The 11,562-nt window shown below is 34.0% G+C and overlaps 1 long non-coding RNA gene across 1 annotated transcript; it reads left to right on the forward strand.

Annotated features, from left to right (window-relative positions):
* Positions 1–1,672: 1,672 nt before the first annotated feature.
* LOC127839287 (uncharacterized) lies at positions 1,673–8,733 on the forward strand. The gene is made up of 2 exons (XR_008030271.1): positions 1,673–1,808; positions 8,628–8,733. It is a non-coding gene; the product is annotated as an uncharacterized LOC127839287 (long non-coding RNA).
* Positions 8,734–11,562: the final 2,829 nt, after the last annotated feature.

Here is an 11,562-nt window from a genome sequence, read left to right on the forward strand (position 1 = left end):
TTGCTCTTATACTCACCATTCGGACTCGACGATCGGCTCGAATAAAAATGTTAGTCGCTTAAAAGTACAAATTCATCATATTGAGCACGATTATTATTATTATTATTATTATTATTATTATTATTATTATTATTATTATTATTATTATTATTATTATAATTATTATTATTATATAGCTTTTAGAAACTTATACCTTAAAAAAAATCCCATTGGAAAAAAAATCCCATGGGAAAAAAAATCCAATGGGACAAAAAAATCCCATGGGACAAACAAATCCAATGGGATTTTTTTATTATTTTAAAACACGATATAACGCGTTGAAATCGCGAGAAATGCTCATCATTTGTTAAAAGGTAGTGTTTCTGAAGGTTACATGAATAAATCTCTAAAAATCAGAAAAAAATCCCATGGGATTTTTTTTTCCCATAAAAAAATGGGATTTTTTTTCTATCAAAGTAAATTGAACGAAAATAAGCACAAATGCTTTAACAATGCTTAAAATCGATAACTAAGCACAAACGAACGTGTTTTATGTTTTTGAAAATCCCATGGGATTTTTTCTCCCATAAAAAAGCTGGAGAAAAATCCCATGGGAGAAACCAAAATTCCCATGGGATAATGAAAAATCCCATGGGATATTACAAAAATCCCATGGGAACCCCAACTTTGCAAATAAAGTTCATAGTGAAGAAAACGCATTTAACAAGCAAAAATAACCAATTATTAATCACAAGTTAGACTTTTATCTTATACTTTATCACAAATAAGCAAACCTTCAAGAAAAAGGGTACTTAAGTTTGCGAAATTTCGGTTTCGCAAAGTTTTTCCGGTGGCCGTTTCAAGATACATTTTCAACTTGTCATGGTGAATAACTTTAGGTTTTTGTTGTTTTGTTATTTGAATGCGATATTGAACATCATTTACTTTTCCAACGACCAAACGTGGTCCAGTCCATTGTTGTGCCAGTTTTCCACTAAGACCAACTCAACGTCGTTGGTTAAAATACCAAACTTTATCACCAATTTTGTATGTTTGTAAGTTAACTTTCAAATCTTAATTCTTTTTCATTACATCACTTGAAAGTTTGAGCTTATTTCTGGCAAAATTATGCACATCATAGAGCCTTTCCTTTAATTTGTTTATGCACTCATTGCCATTTTTAACCAGGTTTTCCGAAGGAAAAAGCTGGTTATTAGATTGGCGAATGCGGGCGGGCTGGCGGGCGGGCGGAACAAGCTTGTCCGGGCCATAACTATGTCGTTCATTGTCATATTTTAAAATCATTTGGCACATTTGTTCACCATCATTGGACGGCGTGTCGCGCAAAATAATTACGTCGATATCTCCAAGGTCAAGGTCACATTTTGAGTTCAAAGGTCAAAATTGGCAATAAATGAGCTTGTCTGGGCCATAACTATGTAATTCATAGTGAGATTTTACAATTATTTGGCACATTTGTTCACCATCATGGGACGGTGTGTCGCACGAAAGAATCACGTCAATATCTCCAATGTCAAGGTCACCACAACTAAAAATAGATTTATTTTGAAACAAACTTACAAAGGGGGTTAATTTTGTTCATTTCAAAAGTTCAGTTTGAGTTGTCTCCCTTAATCAGATTGTTTTTCACAATGAAAACCTGGTTTTGTGACAATTTTGTCCCTTGTCATTAAGTCTATTTTCAGAACCTGAAGGATGACCAAAAACAAGATCAATGGGCAATCTCATGTCGTCACCGAACATCATTTTATATGGGGTGTGACCAGTAGCAGAGTGAACAGATGACCTGTATGCCATCAAGCAGAAAGGTACATATTGATCCCAATCATCACGAAATTATGTTCTTTCTGTACCACCATTTGATTGTGGTCTATATGGTGTAGTTCTGGTTTTCTGAATACCAAAGAGATTACACAATTCTTTAAATAAATTGGACTCAAACTGAACACTTTGGTCGGTATGAATTGATAATGGCATATCAAAAGTTTGTAAGACCTTTGCAATCAAAGCATTTGCTACAGTAACAATTTCTATATTTGGTAATGGAACACATTCTGTCCATTTTGTAAACTGGTCAACGACAACCATCAAATATTTATTTTCTTTTTTCGTAAGTGCAAAAGGACCAACACAATCTATGGAAATTCTTTCCCATCTGGCACCACAATTGAACTGTTTCATTGGGGCTTTATTTTTCATTTGAGGAGACTTCCTACTTGCACAAATTGTACATTTCTTACACCACTATTCAACATCTCTACGCGATCCTATTCAGAAAAACCTCTTTTTGATATTTTGTAAAGTTTTCTTGACTCCTAAATGTCCTGCAGTAACACTATCGTGCAACTGATATACATGTAACATGTATTCCTTGGGACTATTAGGAATAACTATTTGCAAATCAAACAAACTACTATCCATGTGTTCCCATTTTCTGTACAACACCTCATTTTCTAAGAACAATGAATCCCATCTGTACCACAAATACTTAACATCAGGGCATTTATCACTAACATCATTCCAATCTGGTTTAATACCACTTTCTACCCAGTCTCTTACTACACAGAGTATAGAGTCTTCCCGTTATAGCCTTGTCAATTCCTTTAGATCTAAATTCTTTAAGTCAATAAAATTTAATTTGTCATTGACTGAATCCTCTGGATTTGATTCAGTATGACAACTAGTTTCACTTGCAATACAATTACTACTATTTTCTACTGGGGTGACATTTACACTACACACCTTTGAATCGGTTTTCTTGCAATATGTGTTATCAATATACTCTGGTGATTTAATCAGCTGTAAATTTGATAAATCCTGCATTGCAACAACACTGCATGAATTTTGTTTATACTTGTCAGGGGGTTCCACTCTCTTTTGTATCTTAACCTGTTCTAAGCCTTACGTTGGTGTAACTATGGAGTGTATCTCTGACCCAGAACTGGTCTCTTTATCACCAGAACTTGGTTCCATAACATTCCTTACAAACAAAGCACAAATACAAACAACCATCATAACCAATGGATCCCTCAAAATGAGCAAACACAATATTACCAATATGAGTGGCAACAACTTTGTCTCACTAAAAGACTTAACGCTTTGCAAAACGAACTCGTAAGTCGTAAGTTGAATATGAGCGCTCTATAACCAGGTTTAAACCCCCAATGCTTTGCATTGACCGTTCCAAGGCGGTGACCCCAGCTTTATTCATATTTTGTGTTTATGTTGGTTTGTATTGTGCTGTATTGTGCTGTTTTGTACGGTTTGGGCAATCGGTCACTTGCCTTAAAAAAAGGACCAACTAATTGTGTTTAATGAAAATTCAATACTGCTCCAGCAGCTGGAGTTTCACTTCTTTATATTTATTTTGAATATGTAGAACTCTTAGTCACATTTAAATTTGTCACATTTAGGTTTAAATTTGTCACATTTGGATATAATTGTGGGCTAATTCTAGCACAAGTCTTGTTTTGTTCCATAAACCTTGATTCAATTCTCTCACAGTACAAACAATTACTCTCATAACAAGGTGTACAACTTAGTGCATCACAATTTGAGTGCAATTTCCCTGGCCGGTAAACAATTTTGTAATTGTAATTTGAAAGAACATTTAACCAGCGACATAGCTGTCAATCTAAGTCCTTGAAATTCATTAATTATTTCAGACTTGCATGGTCTGTTCTAACAGTAAATTCCTGACCATACAAATAATGATGCCAGTGTTTAATGGCAAGAACAACACCATTTAATTCTTTTCTTGTAACACAATAACCTCTTTCTTGTTTTGAAAAACATTTAGAGTAATAAGCAATTACTTGTTTTTGTCCATTTTGTATCTGAGACAAAACTGCCCCAGTTCCAACATTTCATGAGTCTACATCAATAACAAACTTGTCTGTTTGTGTAGGGTATGCCAAGATAGGACTGTTTATCAAGGCATCTTTTAACTTGTCAAAAACAACTTGCAATTTTCCGACCAACTAAATTTTACACCTTTCTCAGAAAGTTCATATAATGGCTTTGCAATTGTTGAGAAATTGTGAATATATTTCCTATAGAAAGACACAAAGCCTATAAAACTTTTGACCTCCTTTACGGATCTTGGTCTAGGCCAATCTTTAACAGTTTGAACCTTTTTTGGACATGTAGAAATCCCTTTCTCACTAATCACATGACCAAGGAAAGTAACTTCTCTTTGAAACAATTTACATTTCTTAGGATGTAATTTTAGATTTGCCTTCCTCAACCTGATAAATGCATTTTCCAAACTAACAACTGCCTCATCAAAAGTACGCGCCATCACAATGATGTCATCTAAATACGACACAAGAGTCTTCCAATATAAAGAAGTGAAACTCCAGCTGCTGCAGCAGTATTGAATTTTCATTAAAACAATTAGTTGGTCCTTTATTTAAGGCAAGTGACCGATTGCCCAAACAGTACAGAACAGCACAATACAGCACAATACAAACTAACATAAACCAGGGTTCCCGCTGTCGATCGCCATTGGCGCCAATTGCGACAAAATAAAAAATCTGGCGACAAAATTTTGTTAATGGCGATTTAAAAAAAATCGGCATTTTTCTGCGTTCATATTTTCTTAAAATGACAAAAGACGCTGTGTTTACCAGCCACTTTACGGCAGTCGTAATAATACAGATGTCCATGATGTAAGCGATACAGCTGTAATCAATGGAGCGTGGTGCTGACTGCAGACTACCTCAAAGTGGCATGAAATGGTGAGAATTGCGATTATCTGGGGTGTTGTTACAAGTTATCTTAATTGGTCGGCAGTTTTATTGCTTCAGAGATAAGACAACATTGAAATAAACCTACCGACTTTGTGCTTAAATGTGAAGTGTTTGTCACAGTGTTGGAAGCCGATTCCAAGACCGTTACATTGACAACCATGTGACACTCAAAAAGGTAAGTATCGATTGTGTTTAGAAAAATCGGTGAAATTATAGAAAATAATTAAACATTTTAGATATATTGATTCTATTTACATGTAAACGGTGACATTTCTGTTTTACTCGTCAACATGGCAAGTTCAGGGTGTATAACGACTTTTAGAAAGTGAACATTAAATTCTGATAATTATGAGACTCATTCAAAAATGCAAATGTTTCCCCGCTCACATTCACCAGCTAGCAAACAAAACCCAAACAAAGACAGTTGTTAAACAGAATTTTATTTCCTTCAATTTGATTTCCAACACACAATATATGCTGTATGAACTCTATATACTCTAAAAACTAATAAATTAATTCACTACCGGATGTTCTGTTTAAAAAAGGTAAACATCGTTAAGCACATGAAAATCCATTTGACTCACACGAAAATCTATTTGACACACAATTTAATATACATGTACACAAATACTTATTTTATTTGACTGTTGTGCTATGAGCTTTATGTAGTAGGTCATGTGCTAGCACACATTTATATTATTTATATACTACACATTAGTTGATTATAATTAGTAGTATATTAATATTATTTTTCCCATTTTGTATTTTCAGATTACCAGAAAGCTGCATGCTGAAGCAACAAAGCTGTGGCAACATATTCAGGCTGCTAAGAAGGTGTCAATAAACAAGACTTACAACGGATTGAATGTGCCTTTATTTAATGAACAATCTTAAATGTGTTGTTATTCTTAATAATAATGTTATGAAATCAATTCCTTTAACATACTGTTCAATGCTCAGTTTTTGTTTGTATTACAATGACATGATCTTCATTGCCCAAATGTAGCCCCAGTGTGGCGACAACTTTTTAAATTTGGCGAAAGTGAGTGGCGACAACTTTGTAAAGCCCAGAGGGAACCCTGATAAACACAAAATATGAATAAAGCTGGGGTCACCGCCTTAGAACGGTCAATGCAAAGCATAATCAAATCTGAAAATGTCATTTGCATTAACCTTGTAAAGACAGCTGGGGAATTACAAAGTCCGAATGCAAGCTTACAAAACTGCCATTGTTGTCCACCTTGCAAACTAAACGCAGTGATGGTTCTACTCTCTTTGTCAGTAGAAATTTGTCAAAAGCCTTGTCTCAGGTCTAAACAACTAAACCATTTTGAACCTTCTAAAGCATCAAGATTGTCTTCAATTCTAGGTAACGGTTGATTTCCTTTAATTGTTACATCATTGAGTTTCCTAAAATCACAGCAAAATCTAAGAGAACCATCTGCTTTTGTCACAATTTGAATGGGAGATAACCATGGACAACAAGCTGGTTCAATAATGCCATCAGCAGCCATCTTTTCAATTTCTTGTTGCGCTGCTTCTCGTTTTGCTAAGGGAATTCTATAGGGATAGGTCTTAATTGGTTTACTATTACCCACATCAATTTTATGAGAAACCAAATCAGTATTTCCTATGTCCCTATCGTTCTTGGAGAAATTATCTTGAGTTTTTTTTTCACAATTGTCTTAACTTAAGTTTCTGATCCTCATTTAAATTTTGTGAAGACCTATCGTACAACTCTTGCAAATGTTCTGGCACAACACTACTCTCACTAAAACTTGAATCACTACATTTCTTTCAACTACAGTAACTGGTTCATAAACTGCCGTTACAGTGTTTTCATAAATTTTCTGAGGTTCTTTCTCAAAGTTAGCAATTCGAATAGGAATATTTCCAACCTTTGGATCAACTAAGACACGAGCTATCATTAACCCACTATTCTCAGCAAATTTCTGAGAGATTTCCAACATCCCAACGCTATTTCTATCAATCTTATCCAATGGTTTCCCAAAGACGATAGTTTCATTCTCTGGTGGAACTACTACAGTTTCAGAAACAGCAATACGACAACAATTTGCCTCAATTTGGTTACTATTCCAAATACAAGGTATTCTTTCACCATGAAAAACAATGTAACCTTTACTTAACTACAAATCACATTTTTTTTAGTCAAGATATCTAAACCCAAGATTCCATCTTGTTTAATATCAGCAATTAGAAATGTGTGTTTAACCTTTTGGTTAAACATGCAAATTTCAACTTCAGGGTTGCCAAAAAATGGAGTTGACTCTCCTGATACAGTTATCAAAGAAGTAGTAACTGGTTCTAATTTAGGTTTAATAAAGTATGGTAAATTCTCAATTGTCTGTGTACTAAGAATGCTAACATTTGCACCACTATCTACCAACATGGCTATCCAATTTTCGCCTAATTTTGTACTTAGAAAGTAGCCATGTTCAGATCCCAAGTTATTTAATGCAATTTGGAATCGTTTTGTTTTACTGTCGAACTGTGATCCCGCTAATTCGACCACTTTTCGTTTCCCTGAAAACTTTTATTTGGGGTTCTGTTATTGTTCCTAAACTGATTGTGAGGTCTATTGTCTCTAAAATTTCCATATTTCCTATTTCTATCATGCATTGATTTGGGTCCCCATGAACTTTTGTCAGTATGCTTGTTTTTGTTAGGAGCATGCCTTAGGGGTGAGGCTTGTGTTATTTCTTTCCTAGTATGATCAGAATTTTGACTTGTCTGTACATTCAAGACTGGTCTGTTTCTTTGTCGGTCAGCTAATCTATGAGCCTCCATTTTAACAGCAATTTGTTCAGCCTCAAAAATGTTTTAGGACTGATTTCTCTTAGCCTAAGTCTGATATCTGTATTATCTAAAGCGTCGAGAAAACTGTCAAGTGCTAACGCTTCAATGACTTCGATGTTTGCAGTTGGATAAGCTTGTCTTGTCATTTTTCTTATTGATTGAGCTAATTCAGGAATTGTTTCGTTCCTGTTCCTAACCTTTGATTTTAACTGGGTGCGAAACACTTCAGATTTGTGTTCATTGCCAAAACGTGCTTTCAACTTTCCAACTATACTCTGATAATCTCGCCTTTCCAATTCAGTCATTTCACAAAGCAGTGACCTTGCATTGCCTGTTAAGATAGTAGCCAAATACAAAGATTTTTCTGTGTATGACCATCTGTTAATGTCACTTGTCAATTCGAACTGAGTCAAGAAATCTTGTAAATCGTCATCACCGCTGTAGTTTTGAGGTTTCAATTTCAAATGACTTGTGATACTGTTGTTGACAGACGGCATGACAGAATTGTGTGCTGGGACCATGTTATATGAGACAAACTGAGAAGAAACATTATTGCTCATGTTGTGATTATTAAGTGGATCCCTCCGAATAAGTGGATCAGACTGTGTGTGTCTAACATCAGAGTTGCATGCATTTCTTGCAAAATTAAATGAGATCTCTCTGTCAGGTCGTTCAATTTCTTGAATTCTTGATTGCAAAATTAAAAGTTTTGAATCCATATTTTCAATGCGACTACACATAGTATCTAACATTAGCAATTTCTATAAAATTTACTCATTTATCGCCCTATCCAAAATTTGTCTATCATTCTGACTAACTCCTGCTGTTGTAATTTCATGAAGAGTTGTACTACCATCTGCCTGATACGTGTTTACTATCAACACTTCTATCGACACTTATCTCACACAATTTAGGACTATAAATTACTCTATGTGATCTTGTTTCCATCTTATAATATACAATTTAAAAATGGAAAAAAACTAACTTATTTGTTTAATCTTTAGAGCAAAACGTGATATATGTATGCAATATATCTATAAGTTATGTATCTAATTTCAGAGCGATTCAATGATGCGTGACGGGAACGATCCAACCAAGCATGACCGGACACAATAGCAGAAGATTCTGATTTTCATTGTCATAATAAATAAACAACAAAATGCTTTGTGTTCATTTCTATTTGGAGATTCTATAATGTTCAGTATTCTGTAGCACAACAGCTTGTTAAAAAAAATTAACATTGTCACAATTTCAACATTTTATCAAGTTTACAACTTTTTTTTCGTGGGTCAGTTATCTATAAACTTAATCCCAATACTCTGACACCGTCAGACGGTGCCAACATCACAAATTTCCTACTGAATAAAGAAAATAAAGACTGCATAAATTAAAATACCGCTTTTTATTAACACAAAAGTCATTTCTCAAGTTTCATATTATTTTTGTTTTCTGATGTTATTCGTTTCTTAGCCTAAAAGAAAAATCAAGTCGTCTAACCTCGTTATCCATGACCCTTTCCAATGAGTGCCAAAACTCAACTGAACCCAAACGACAGTTTGGCCCTATTTATACTCGTAGTAAAGTGACGTCATACGCATGTTTCAATGAATGACGTGACATGACTAAGAAATTATCGTAAAACAGTTTTGCAATATTTTTTAAGGCGCGCTAAACCTCCCCCGTTCCTCGCATTGAAGATAACATTAAGCAATATTAACCTTGTTCAATTGTAAAACTCTCATAAATGGTGAACAATATGCTCATCAAACTAATGTTGGTATGATAAACGCATTGGTCGGGAATATTGGGTTCAGTTTAATTTCAGTGAAACCTTAGACGGCGCTTTAGCTGTTCGAATATTGGTATCTAGATTGAGTAAAGAACTTTTTTTATGTACAATATACATTAGTTTTATGCAATCGTAGTAATAAAACAGCGATTATTTCGTATTGTTGTCCGATTTGAAATCGGTCTTAGTATTTCCCCGAGGACTTGTGCAACCTTTGGCACTGTGCTTGTTGATTTGAGATGTTGTGACATTTCCAAAAATGTCATTTGAAACTGAATAATTGTTCAGCTTGGTAGCAATAAATGACACTCTATAAATCTCATTAATTTCCAGATAAATAATCAGGAGATTAATGCATGTGACCGGGAGATTGTATTAAACTATTAAGGAACAATATTCCATTTTAATGATTAATTATGATTAAATATGAAGTCACTACCTTTGAACAGTAATTGTAAAGGATTTTGCAATTAAGTAGGTTTAACACTTTATAAAATCAACAAAAAAAATTGTTATCTTACATCAGTACTCATTTTGAATTTACATCAGATATTTTATTGAACGTTGTTTGCAATTAATAACGAAAACCGCAACAGCGGACATACATTAAAGATTAATTAAACGCTGGAAAATCTAAACATAAATATTTTATGGCATTATGTAAATACATTCGCACATTGTGAGATATATACTACCTAAAATATCAAATTAAAGTATATATATTTTGATAACATGTGAGATATACAATATCAATACATAGATTCGGGCCAATATTGGACACCCAAGTAGCCGAGCGTTTAATCAATTATTTATAAGTGGAAATGCATCAGTTACTCAAACACAAGGTATAATAACCTACAATCCAAAAGATAATAACTCTATAAAATGTTTAGCTGGCGGGAAAAAAAATTATCAAAAGCTGTTTGTCAAATTGGTTAAAGATATCGAATAAGATGAAGCTTTGTATATATAAATTAATAAGCTATTACCAAATTGGATTCATCGATGATAGGCTCATGTGAGTGACTAAACTAGAAAGATGAAATGATATGTCGAGTCTGCTGTTTAAAATATAAAAGGCCTTAGACTCTTCGCCATGTGCATTTGTCAATCAATCTCTATCACGGTTGAATGCATGTCCTTATATTTTAAAATGGTTTAATGCATGGTATCAAGACGGAGTAATGGCAGTGAATCGAAGTCGGTTTTTATCGGATGTGTTTATATGAACAACGTGGATGCGGATCAGGCGATTCAATCAGTTGCTGAATGTTCATACTTTGCGCTTAAATAATATCTATTAAACTTAGGTCATAGCCTAAAATAAGCGAATCAAATGAAATGACATAATATACAAAGGTCAAAATTTGCCTCGGCCACTTCTTTACTCATTGACGGCCCTGGAGAGTCTGTCAATGAACTTTTCACACTTTACACGCTACTCTCTGTTAAATGTTGTGTACAAAAAAATGAAAGTAATCTTGATTAGTAAAAATAAGTTGGAAATTAAATTGGTACTAGCAGATCTTGACATGTTAGGATTAGAAATTCTTAACATCTCATCTAAATGCGAACAGCTGATCATGATATGGTACCATGAATACCTTAATCAGTAATCAGTAATAATGCCGCAAATACTCTGCAAGTACTGAATACTACTACAACTTCTACTACTTCTTCTACTTATTCTACTACTTCAACTTCTACTACCAATAATATTAAACACTAAACGATTCATTTGTATATGCCTTACTTAATGAAGCCACATGCGTTTGTGTCTTCCGCAGTCGTATTGAGAAAATAAGGAATATCAAACACTGCCCCTATGTTACTGACTGCAACTTTATGACCATATAGCTGGTAATCTTGAAACAAACATATTTGAAAATCCATGGTATTGAAATCTTATATTTACTCAGCGTTACCATATTCGACAACGTATTTTCCAGGATACCTCTAAGTTCCATTTGGATGACATTTCGGAATAAATCAAAAGTAAACAATTGATGCCTAGTGGCATTAGTTAGCATTACATAGCACTCTTCCTTACACCTAAACAGTTTTTCCTCTTGCAAAGTTCAATTCGTTCCGCTATTTTACTTAAATACATATCCGTTGCCTTTTTGCTGTCCCTTAACACCTAAACACATAATAATAATAGTAATAATAATAATTATACTTATTATTATTATTATTACTATTATT

Source organism: Dreissena polymorpha, chromosome 7, assembly GCF_020536995.1.
Source record: "Dreissena polymorpha isolate Duluth1 chromosome 7, UMN_Dpol_1.0, whole genome shotgun sequence".
NCBI classification, from domain to species: domain Eukaryota; kingdom Metazoa; phylum Mollusca; class Bivalvia; order Myida; family Dreissenidae; genus Dreissena; species Dreissena polymorpha.